Source organism: Balaenoptera physalus, assembly GCF_965194825.1.
Source record: "Balaenoptera physalus genome assembly, chromosome: 12".
NCBI lineage: Eukaryota > Metazoa > Chordata > Mammalia > Artiodactyla > Balaenopteridae > Balaenoptera > Balaenoptera physalus.
The window spans coordinates 94,915,421-94,927,091 of record NC_138897.1 but is presented as its reverse complement, the minus strand read 5'-3'; positions in this window follow the sequence as shown (position 1 = coordinate 94,927,091).

The following is an 11,671-nucleotide window of genomic DNA, read 5'->3' as shown; positions in this document are numbered from 1 at the left end:
ATTACTTACAGACTGATACAAAGTTAAGTGTGTTTTGCAAAAGAATAACAAGGAAGAACTTACGTCACTGATTTTTAGATAGATAGATAGATAGATAGATGGAGAGAGAGTTTTTTTTTAATTTTAGTAACTAAGATAGAGGGGAGCTGGCAAGGTTATGAACAGTCATTGGAACAGGATATAAAGTTAAGCACAAGATCAAGGCCAAATTAGGATAAAGATAGCATTTCAAATCAGAGGTAAGGGGTGAATTACTTAATAACTTGTTTTGGCACAATTAAATAACCATTTAGAACAACATTAATTCATGGAAACCCCCAATTTATAACTTTCTCTAAATACATTTTAGATGGTCTGAATATTTAAATGTAAAAAATGAAACCGAGGAAACACTAGGACACAATATTACATGAATATATCTGTGTTTCCATGGGGAAGAATACTTTTCCAAGGATAAAAAAGGCAATTCTCTCAAAGGATATCAAGAAAAAATTGATATACACGATCACATAAACACTTAAACTTTTCCATAAAATTAAAGAATTTTAAGAGCAAACTGAAAACTCAAATGACTCACAGGGAAAAATATTTCTGATCAAGGTTTAAAATTTTGAAAATATAAACACTTCTTATTAATCAACAAAGTATAGCTGACGTGCCCAATAGAAAAGCTGGGTAAAGAATAGATATTCACTCAGATGCCTAATAATAGAAAAAAAAAATAGTAACTTTCACTAGTAATCAAAGAAATGCAAAAACAAAGGTATTTCATTTTATACTCACCACACTGCAAAGTCTAGAAAGATAATAGCCCATTAGTGAGAATCTACATTAGCACAATATTTCCAGAGGGTATTTAGGCAAAGTATATCAAAATTAAAAACATGCAAACCGGGGCTTCCCTGGTGGCGCAGTGGTTGAGAATCTGCCTGCCAATGCAGGGGACACGGGTTCGTGCCCCGGTCTGGGAAGATCCCACATGCCGTGTAGCAACTAAGCCCGTTCACCACAACTACTGAGCCTGCGCGTCTGGAGCCTGTGCTCCGCAACGGGAGAGGCCGTGACAGTGAGAGGCCCGCGCACCGCGATGAAGAGTGGCCCCCGCTCGCCGCAACTGGAGAAAGCCCTTGCACAGAAACGAAGACCCAACACAGCCAAAAATAAATAAATAAATTTATAAAAAAAACAAACAAACAACAACAACAAAAAACATGCAAACCTTTGACATATGAATTCTACTATGAGAAACTTGGCTTAAGGAAACAGCCAAAAATAAGCTCAAAGATGTATAGGTAACAAAGATGTTACAGCACTACTCATAATATTGAAAATCTGCAAACAAGTCAAATGCCCAATGATAAGTGATTGGCTAATTAATAACAGGCATTGAATGGAAATCTGTGCAATAATTATCTATAAGTCACAAAAGAATCCTTAATGGCTTGTGAAAATGTCAGAGTACATTTTAAATGAAAAAAAAAAGGGGCATATAAGAGCAAACAGCATACATATGAATTATTTACCGAATCATTTTGAGGAACTGTCTGGCCAGTATCATACTGTCAACATGTAATGAACAGCCCCCTTTCCAGAAGTCCCCGTTCTCAGCTGTGTCTTTCTGAAATGACTTTTCTGGGAGAGATGGTATCTGTCAGTCTGTTGGTTCAGGCAAGGCTACTTCCTCACCTAATTTCCACAGGGGGTTATAAATATAAGACCCTCTTCCTTCAGAAATGAATCCGTGTCTCCCAGATGGGTGTGCTTCGGTCTCTGGAAGCCAGGCCTCACAACTGGAATCATAGGACTCCTTCCCTTTCCCAGTCCCAGTGAGCATGGTAGAAAGTTGCAGCAAAGGGACAGTTTGTAGGATTGGTTCCTCAGAGGGATACTATCAAACAGGACACCAGCAGTGCTTGGTAAGCAAACCAAAAGGATTGATGGGGAAGATAGTGCCCAGGATGGGAGAGACACCGAAGAACTAAACAGCTTGGGAAGAGAGTGAAAATCATAGCTGATTTAACTAAAACATCTGTCCTTTAAGACCCCTTTCTTTAGAACGCTCCTACACTGTTGGTAGGAATGTAAATTGGTGCAACCATGATGGAGAATCGTATGGAGGCTCCTTAAAAAACTAAAAGTAGAGCTACCATATGATCCAGCAATCCCGCTCCTGGGCATATACCCAGAGAAAAACATGGTTCGAAAGGATACATGCACCCCAGTGTTCATTGCAGCACTGTTTACAATAGCCAAGACATGGAAGCAACCTAAGTGTCCATCGACAGATGGATGGATAAAGATGTGGCACGTATATACAATGGAATACTACTCAGCCATAAAAAAGAATGAAATAATGCTGTTTGCAGCAACATCGATGGACCTGGAGATTATCATACTAAGTGAAGTAAGTCAGACAGAGAAAAACAAATACCATATGATATCAGTTATAGGTGGAATCTAAAAAAAATGATACAAATGAAACAGACTCACAGACATAGAGAACAAACTTATGGTTATCGGGGGGAATGGTGGGTGGAGGGATAGATTGGGAGTTTGGGATTGACATATACACACTGCTATATTTAAAGTAGATAATCAATAAGGACCTATTGTATAGCACAGGGAACTCTGCTGAATATCCTGTGTTAACCTAAATGGGAAAAAATTTGAAAAAGAATAGATACATGTGTATGTATAATGGAATCACTTTGCTGTACACCTGAAACTAACACAACATTTTTAATCAACTATACTCCAATATAAAATAAAAATTAAAAAAAGACTCCCTTTTTTTAGAGCTAACTCTAATTTAGAAGTATTGGTAGAGTGCTGAGCTGAGGCCAGCGCACTCACGTTTTGCTGTTTTGTAGATAAAGTGAAAAAAGTCACTCATCCCAGTAAGGATGATCTTTATCTCTTCCTCTGGGAAAAGTAAGTAAATATAATGTTTGTATCAGTCAGGGTCTCAGCAGGAAAAGAATTTCTTTGGTTCAGATGGTTCATTGGAGGATATTTTAACAAAGGGAGTTCCTACAAAGGTTCATAGGGTTAAGGGAAACAGCAGAAGAGAGGGGGCCACCGAGGGGCACAAAAGAGTACGGAGGCAAAGATCGAGAAGATACAAGAAATGATTAACAAACACCTAGAAGAATTAAAGAACAAACAAACCGAGATGACCAATACAATAACTGAAATGAAAACTACACTAGAAGGAAACAATAGCAGAAATACTGAGGCAGAAGAACAGATAAGTGACCTGGAAGACAGAATGGTGGAATTCACTGTCATGGAATAGAAAAAAGAAAAAAGAATGAAAAGAAATGGAGACAGCCTAAGAGACCTCTGGGACAACATTAAACACACCAACATTCACTTTATAGGGGTCCCAGAAGGAGAAGAGAGAGAGAAAGGACCCAAGAAAATATTTGAAGAGATTATAGTCAAAAAATTCCCTAACATGGGAAAGGAAATAGCCACCCAAGTCCAGGAAGCACAGAGAGTCCCAGGCAGGATAAACCCAAGGAGAAACACACCAGGACACATAGTAATCAAACTGACAAAAATTAAAGACAAAGAAAAATTATTAAAAGCAACAAGGGAAAAATGAAAATAACATACAAGGGAACTCCCATAAAGTTAACAGCTGATTTCTCAGCAGAAACTCTACAAGCCAGAAGGGAGTGGCACGATATATTTAAAGTAATGAAAGGGAAGAACCTACCACCAAGATTACTCTACCCACCAAGGATCTCATTCAGATTCGACAGAGAAATCAAAAGCTTTACAGATAAGCAAAAACTAAGAGAATTCAGCATCACCAAACCAGCTCTACAACAAATGTTAAAGGAACTTATCTAAGTGGGAAACACAAGAGAAGAAAAGGACCTACAAAAACAAACCCAAAACAATTAAGAAAATGGTAATAAGAACACACATATCAATAACTACCTTAAATGTAAATGGATTAAATGCTCCAACCAAAAGACACAGGCTGGCTGAATGGATAAAAAAACAAGACCCATATATATGCTGTCTACAAGAGACTCATTTCAGACCTAGGGACACATGCAGACTGAAAATGAGGGGATGGAAAAAGTTTTTCCATGCAAATGGAAATCAAAAGTAAGCTGGAGTAGCAAAACTCATATCAGATAAAATAGACTTTAAAATAAAGAATGTTACAAGAGACAAGGAAGGACACTACATAATGATCAAGGGATCAATCCAAGAAGAAGATACAACAATTATAAATATATATGCACCCAACATAGGAGCACCTCAATACATAAGGCAACTGCTAACAGCTATAAAAGAGGAAATCGACAGTAACACAATAATAGTGGCGGACTTTAGCACCTCACTTACACCAATGGACAGATCATCCAGACAGAAAATGAATAAGGAAACACAAGCTTTAAATGACACAACAGACCAGATAGATTTAATTGATATTTATAGGACATTCCATCCGAAAACAGCAGATTACTCTTTCTTCTCAAGTGCACACGGAACATTCTCCAGGATAGATCACGTCTTGGGTCCCAAATCAAGCCTTGGTAAATTTAAGAAAATTGAAAGCATATCAAGCATCTTTTCCGACCACAACACTATGAGATTAGAAATCAGTTACAGGGAAAAAAACCGTAAAAAACACAAACACATGGAAGCTAAACAATACGTTACTAAATAACCAAGAGATCACTGAAGAAATCAAAGAGGAAATCATAAAATACCTAGAGACAAATGACAACGAAAACACGATGATCCAAAACCTATGCAATACAGCAGAAGCCATTCTAAGAGGTAAGTTTATAGCAATACAATCCTACCTGAAGAAACAAGAAAAATCTCAAACAATCTAACCTTACACCTAAAGGAGCTAGAGAAAGAACAAAGAAAACCCAAAGCTAGTAGAAGGAAAGAAATCATTAAGATCAGAGCAGAAATAAATGAAATAGAAACAAAGAAAACAATAGCAAAGATCAATAAAACTAAAAGCTGGTTCTTTGAGAAGATAAACAAAATTGACAAACCTTTAGCCAGACTCACCAAGAAAAAGAGGGAGAGGACTCAAATCAATAAAATCAGAAATGAAAAAGGAGAAGTTACAACAGACACCGCAGAAATACATAACATCCTAAGAGACTACTACAAGCAACATTACGCCAATAAAATGGACAACCTGGAAGAAATGGACAAATTCTTAGAAAGGTATAACCTTCCAAGACTGAACCAGGAAGAAATAGAAGATATGAGCAGACAAATCACAAGTAATGAAATTGAAACTGATTAAAAATCTTCCAACAAACAAAAGTCCAGGACCAGATGGCTTCACAGGCGAATTCTATCAAACATTTACAGAAGAGCTAACACCTATCCTTCTCAAACTCTTCCAAAAAATTGCAGAGGAAGGAACACTCCCAAACTCATTCTATGAGGCCACTATCACCCCGATACCAAAACCAGACAAAGATACTACAAAAAAAGAAAATTACAGGCCAATATCACTGATGAATATAGATACAAAAACCCTCAACAAAATACTAGCAAACAGAATCCAACAACACATTAAAAGGATCATGTACCATGATCAAGTGGGATTTATCCCAGGGAATGCAAGGTTTCTTCAATATATGCAAATCAATCAATGTGGTACACCATATTAACAAACTGAAGAATAAAAACCATATGATCATCTCAATAGATGCAGAAAAATCTTTTGACAAAATTCAACACCCATTTATTATAAAAGCTCTCCAGAAAGTGGGCATAGAGGGAAGCTACCTCACCATAATGGCATCATCAGAAAATCTATAAACAAAGGGAACCATCTTGCACTGTGGGTGGGAATGTAAATTGATACAGCCACTATGGAGAACAGTATGGAGGTTCCTTAAAAAACTACAAATAGAACTACCATACGACCCAGCAATCCCACTACTGGGCATATACCCTGAGAAAACCATAGGTCAAAAAGAGTCATGTACCAAAATGTTCATTGCAGCTCTATTTACAATAGCCAGGACATGGAAGCAATCTAAATGTCCATCGACAGATGAATGGATAAAGAAGATGTGGCACATATATACAATGGAATATTACTCAGCCATAAAAAGAAATGAAATGGAGGTATTTGTAATGAGGTGGATGGAGTTAGAGTCTGTCATACAGAGTGAAGTAAGTCAGAAAGAGAAAAACAAATACAGTATGCTAACACATATATACGGAATCTAAGGGGAAAAAAAAAAAAAAAAAAAAAAAAGGCCATGAAGAACCTAGTGGCAAGACGGGAATAAAGACACAGACCTACTAGAGAATGGACTTGAGGATATGGGGAGGGGGTGGGGTGAGATGTGACAGGGTAAGAGAGTGTCATGGACATATATACACTACCAAATGTAAAATAGATAACTAGTGGGAAGCAGCCGCATAGCACAGGGAGATCAGCTCGGTGCTTTGTGACCATCTAGAGGGATGGGACGGGGAGGGTGGGAGGGAGGAAGATGCAAGAGGGAAGAGAAATGGGAACATATTGTATATGTATAACTGATTCACTTTGTTATAAAGCAGAAGCTAACACACCATTGTAAGGCAATTATACTTCAATAAAGATGTTAAAAAAAAAAAAACTAAAAATAGAACTGCCATATGACCCAGCAATCCCACTACTGGGCACATACCCAGAGAAAACCATAATTGAAAAAGACACATGCACCCCAATGTTCATTGCAGCACTATTTACAATAGCCAGGTCATGGAAACAACCTAAATGCCCATCAACAGACGAATGGATAAAGAAGATGTGGCACATATATACAATGGAATATTACTCAGCCATAAAAAGGAATGAAATTGGGTCATTTGTAGAGATGTGGATGGACCTAGAGACTGTCCTACAGAGTGAAGTAACTCAGAAAGAGAAAAACAAATATCGTATATTAATGCATATATGTGGAATCTAGAAGAATGGTACAGATGAACTGGTTTGCAAGGCAGAAATAGAGACACAGATGTAGAGAACAAACATATGGACACCAAGGGGGGAAACCAGGGGTGGGGGTGGGATGAATTGGGAGACTGGGATTGACATGTATACACTGATGTGTATAAAATAGGTAACTAATAAGAACCTGCTGTATAAAAAATAAAATGAAATAAAATTCAAAAAAAATAATTAAATCAAAAAAAGAATATTCTTTAAAGTATTGTCGCTTTAAGTTTTGAAAGTTAAGACATGATATGAAAGCAATAAACTACACAAAACTAAAAAAAGAAAAAAAAAAGGAAGGGAATACTGATACCTGTTACAATATAGATGAACCTTGAAAATATTCGACGAAGTGAAAGAAGCCAGGAGTAAAAGACCACATAGTATATGATTCCACTTATATGAAATGTCTTGAATAGGCAAAACCATAAAGACAGAAAGTAGGTTAATGGATGCCTAGGCCTGGGGAGACATAGAAGGGCGTGTGGCTGTTAATGGTTATATGAATTCTCGCGGTGCTGATGAAAATGTTCTAAAATTAGATAGTGGTGATGGTTGCACAACTCTGTGAATATACTAAACCCCACTGAATCGTAAACTTAAAAAGGCTGAATTTTATTGCCTGTGAGTGATAGCTCAATAAATTTATTTTTAAGATTCTAGATCCTTGAAAATAGTTTATTTTCTTCAGATCTTGCCAAGATCTTTGTAAAAAAAATCTATATTTTAATAAAATCATTTGGCCATCTTGGAATTTCCCTTGAGAATCAACCCGTATTACTGTCACTTTTCCACACAATTTATATCTTTCTAAGTTGGGTCAGTTGTGTTTATTTTCCGGTGGGGTGTCCTCAGCAGGGGGGGGTCTCCTTTTTTTGCACAATGGTCAAATTTCTTTAAAAAATGTGACAAATTCTTTTTAAATGAATAATGCTGTCACCCTCATCTTCGTTTTCTCTTCTCTTTTAAACATGTCCTAGTATCTCAACTTAAAAAAAAAATTACCTCTCAGCAATGAAATAAAGTATTTTTGTTTGTAAACATCAAAGGCTCTTTTTAAACAATTTTATGCTTCTCACATACTATAAATCTGTTTTAATACCTCTGGTTGAGAATTAATCAATCAGTGTAAAATGATCTATAACATTGCATCCTGTGAAAAGGATTTGATCTCTGAGGCTCTGGAGAGAGGGATAGAATATTTGTAACATAGATAGCTATTTATCGAAGGAATATAAATTAAAAATAAAAACTCTGCATGCTCCATAAATGCGTGACTCATTTACGAGTGGAAAGAAATCTCCATGATAGGATAATTTTTCTTCAAGGCTAGACTATTTAAAGCTGCATTTCACAATGGAATTTCATTTACAAGGCTACTTAAATGTGAAAATATCTGTAGGTGGTTTTAGGCTAAAAAATGTCATCTGTTTTTAAAACCTTGACATTGGATTTCATTTGGCAGTCAAATTTACTGGTTGCGTGAATAACTGGGAATGTCTCCTTTGGGAGCCTGACTTTGATACTCTTGGTCCTGAAGCAGGCTCTCTATGGGATCCTCCTGTTTGGGTTTATTTTGTAGTTCATCTAAGCTGTGCTATCCCTGTGCTGCTAATGGGCCACATCATAGGTGGGGTGAACATATCATTTACAGGCCAAATGGGGATCTTTGGAGAATGAAGAGGGTACTGTTCCCAATGACACCAGGACCGCAGGTGTCAGCCAGGACCGTTCCGGGCAAACTGGGATGAATGGCCACACTAGTCCTGGGGAACATCCCATCAGAAGAACCATCTCCATGTAAGATCATCTGATATGGGCCACACATGATGTTAACCCTTAGCGTATGTCATGTTTCATTTACTTCCCGAGACAACCTTAGGAAGTAGGCACTGTTTATCTCCACCTAAGATGAGGAAGCTTATGAAGCAGGTCTGCTGGTTCCCTCCCCCACTGGCCACGTCCTCCTTTATCCACCCTCCACTCTGATTCACCCCCCGCCCTCCTTGGCCTCTCTCCCACTCTCCTTTGTAAGCTCATCCTTCTCTTCAAGGTCACTCACTGTTGCAGTTCTTCCAGGCTGGTCCTTGGCCACCTCACTACACTCTTTCCCATCTCATCCACCCACCTGGCTTCACTTCACACCCACAAGTAGGTAACATAAGTAAATAGATGTGAATTCACATCTCTCCTCCAGACCTCTCCTCTGATTGTCCGGCCATTGAATATCTGTCTGCCTCCTTGCTGTCTCTTTTTGGATGACTCACAGGTATCTCAACTTCAACATGTTCAGAACTGAAGTCACGGTCTTACCCACCCAACCTGGGCCTCGTCCAGTGGTGCCACTGCAGAAAAAGGCCCTGCACCCTCCACCCCATGCATGGGGAGGAGCAGTTTTTCACTCTCACCTCATAGCCAAGTCCTAGCTACATAACCTCCTTAAATAGCTCTCAAATCCAACCACGTGGTTGCCAGAGGGCAGAGCAAATGCAAAACACTCCAGGCAGAAGTGGGTTTGGAGCCCCCCAGAAGGCACTGGGGAAGAGCGGAGGGGGCAGGGGAGTGTGGGTGCTGCCCTCAGTAGGGGAAGACAGAGCCGGCAGGGCCTTGTGGCTGAGTGGGGACTTGGGCTTCGATGCTGAGTGAAAGCAAGAACACAGAGGGCCACTGTGTTGGGAAGAGAGTGAGTGAGGGTGGGGGGGAGGGGCAGGGAGGCAGGGAGGCCAGTCAGGAGGGGAGGCCATTGTTATTACCCAGGTGGGGATTGCGGGTGGCTTGGACCAGTATCCACTGAGTTCACAAAACCTCTCATGCTAACTCCAGGCCATAGTCAGCAGTCCTCCCAGAAGTCTTTTTTTTTAATTAATACATTTTTTTAAGTTAACTTTTTTTGGAGTATCCATTCACATCAGTGATATTCGTGATGTAGCATTTAACACACACCAGTTATGCAACTCTTGGACAGTATTTCTTTTTTTTAATTTCTTTTTTTTTTTTCGAAGATTTTTTTTTTTTTTTTTTTAATGTGGACCATTTTTAAAGCCTCTGTTGAATTTGTTACAATACTGCTTCTGTTTTCTGTTTTGGTTTTTTGGCCACGAGGGATCTTAGTTCCCTGACCAGGGATCGAACCCGCAACCCCTGCACTGGAAGGCAAGGTCTTAACCACTGGACCACCAGGGAAGTCCCTATTATTTTTTATTGAAGTAGAGTTGATTTACAATGTTGTGTTAATTAGTGCTGTACGGCAAAGTGATTCAGTGATACATGTATATACATTCTTTTTTGTATATTCTTTTCCATTATGGTTTATCATAGCATATTGAATAGGATACAGACCTTCCTCCAAAAAATAAGAAAAATATCAAATAAACAACCTAAACTACCACTTAAAAGAATGAGAAAAAGAACAAACAAAACCTAAAGTCGGCAGAAGGAAGGAAATAATAAAAATCAGAGAGCAAGTTAGATGGTATTTCTTGAATGTTTTCTCTGTGCCAGATGTTCTGGAAGTCCCCGGACTGAACGGTGTCTCAGGCTGTGCTGGCACTGGGGTAGGCGCTGGCTCAGTCTAGCTGCTGATTCTCTTGGGAGCAATGACCTGGGACTTGTCCCCTGTCCTCTGTCCTCCTCCTTCACCTAGACAGGCAGTTTACAGCGGACAGGGACACACGGAACTTGCTCTAAGTGACCCAGGAAAAAGGGACCAAAGTCTCAGTCTGTTGATGTCCCCTGCCTCTTATGATAGGAAGATCAGCGAATGAAAGGGGCGTGGGGTGGAAGTCCCCGTGAAGGGACTTCCACGGGGGTCTCTCCTAATAAATGATGGAAAAAGTAGGCACCATCTCTGCTTTAGCAGAGACTATTGTCTAAGTGGGGAGTATAGACATCCATGAAATAATCACACACACATGTATAAACACACACATGCGTGCATACAAGCACACACATACCTGCATTGGCACACACACACATGCATATACATGCATGCATGCACACACACATGCACAAGTACACACACACACACACACACACACGTACTCACATGTAACCAGGCCCTGTGACAGGCGATATAAAGGGAAACTTTCCAGAGGAATAAGAATCAACGTGACAGAAGCCCAGCCAAGCCTGAGGAACCGGGCAGGGCTTCGCTGGGAAGTGTCGCCTGGGCTGTGAGACACACCATCTGCGGCTGCCCCTTGTGACTCACAGTGACTCAGGAAATGAATTTCGTGGGTTGCAACCCGCACTTTTTATCAAGATAAATAAAGCAGAATAAAAAATATCATAATATCAGAGGGCATGTCAGAGTGATATATGTATAGGTCAAATGCTCTACAGTTATGACATCAAGTGCTTTCCTGACCAAAACCGGTGGTCAGAAATGTTTGAAAAACGCTGATCTCGAGGATGAATAAGCATGGCCCCAGGGGGAGGGGGAGAAGCAGCGCAGGTCCCCCCGCCGAGGGCACCGCACGTGCGGGAGAGGACGGGCCACGGGCCACGGAGGAGCTGGAGGGAGGCAGGTGGGCAGGGCCCAGCGCAGGGGCGCCAGGATACAGTGGGAGCGCTGGGCGGGGTCGCACTGCTCGTCCCACGAGGGTGTGGAGGGGTGGTGCTGGGAGCAGCCGACAGAGCCACGCGGGGTGTGTGATTCAGGGAAGACGACGTGGACAGCGGAAG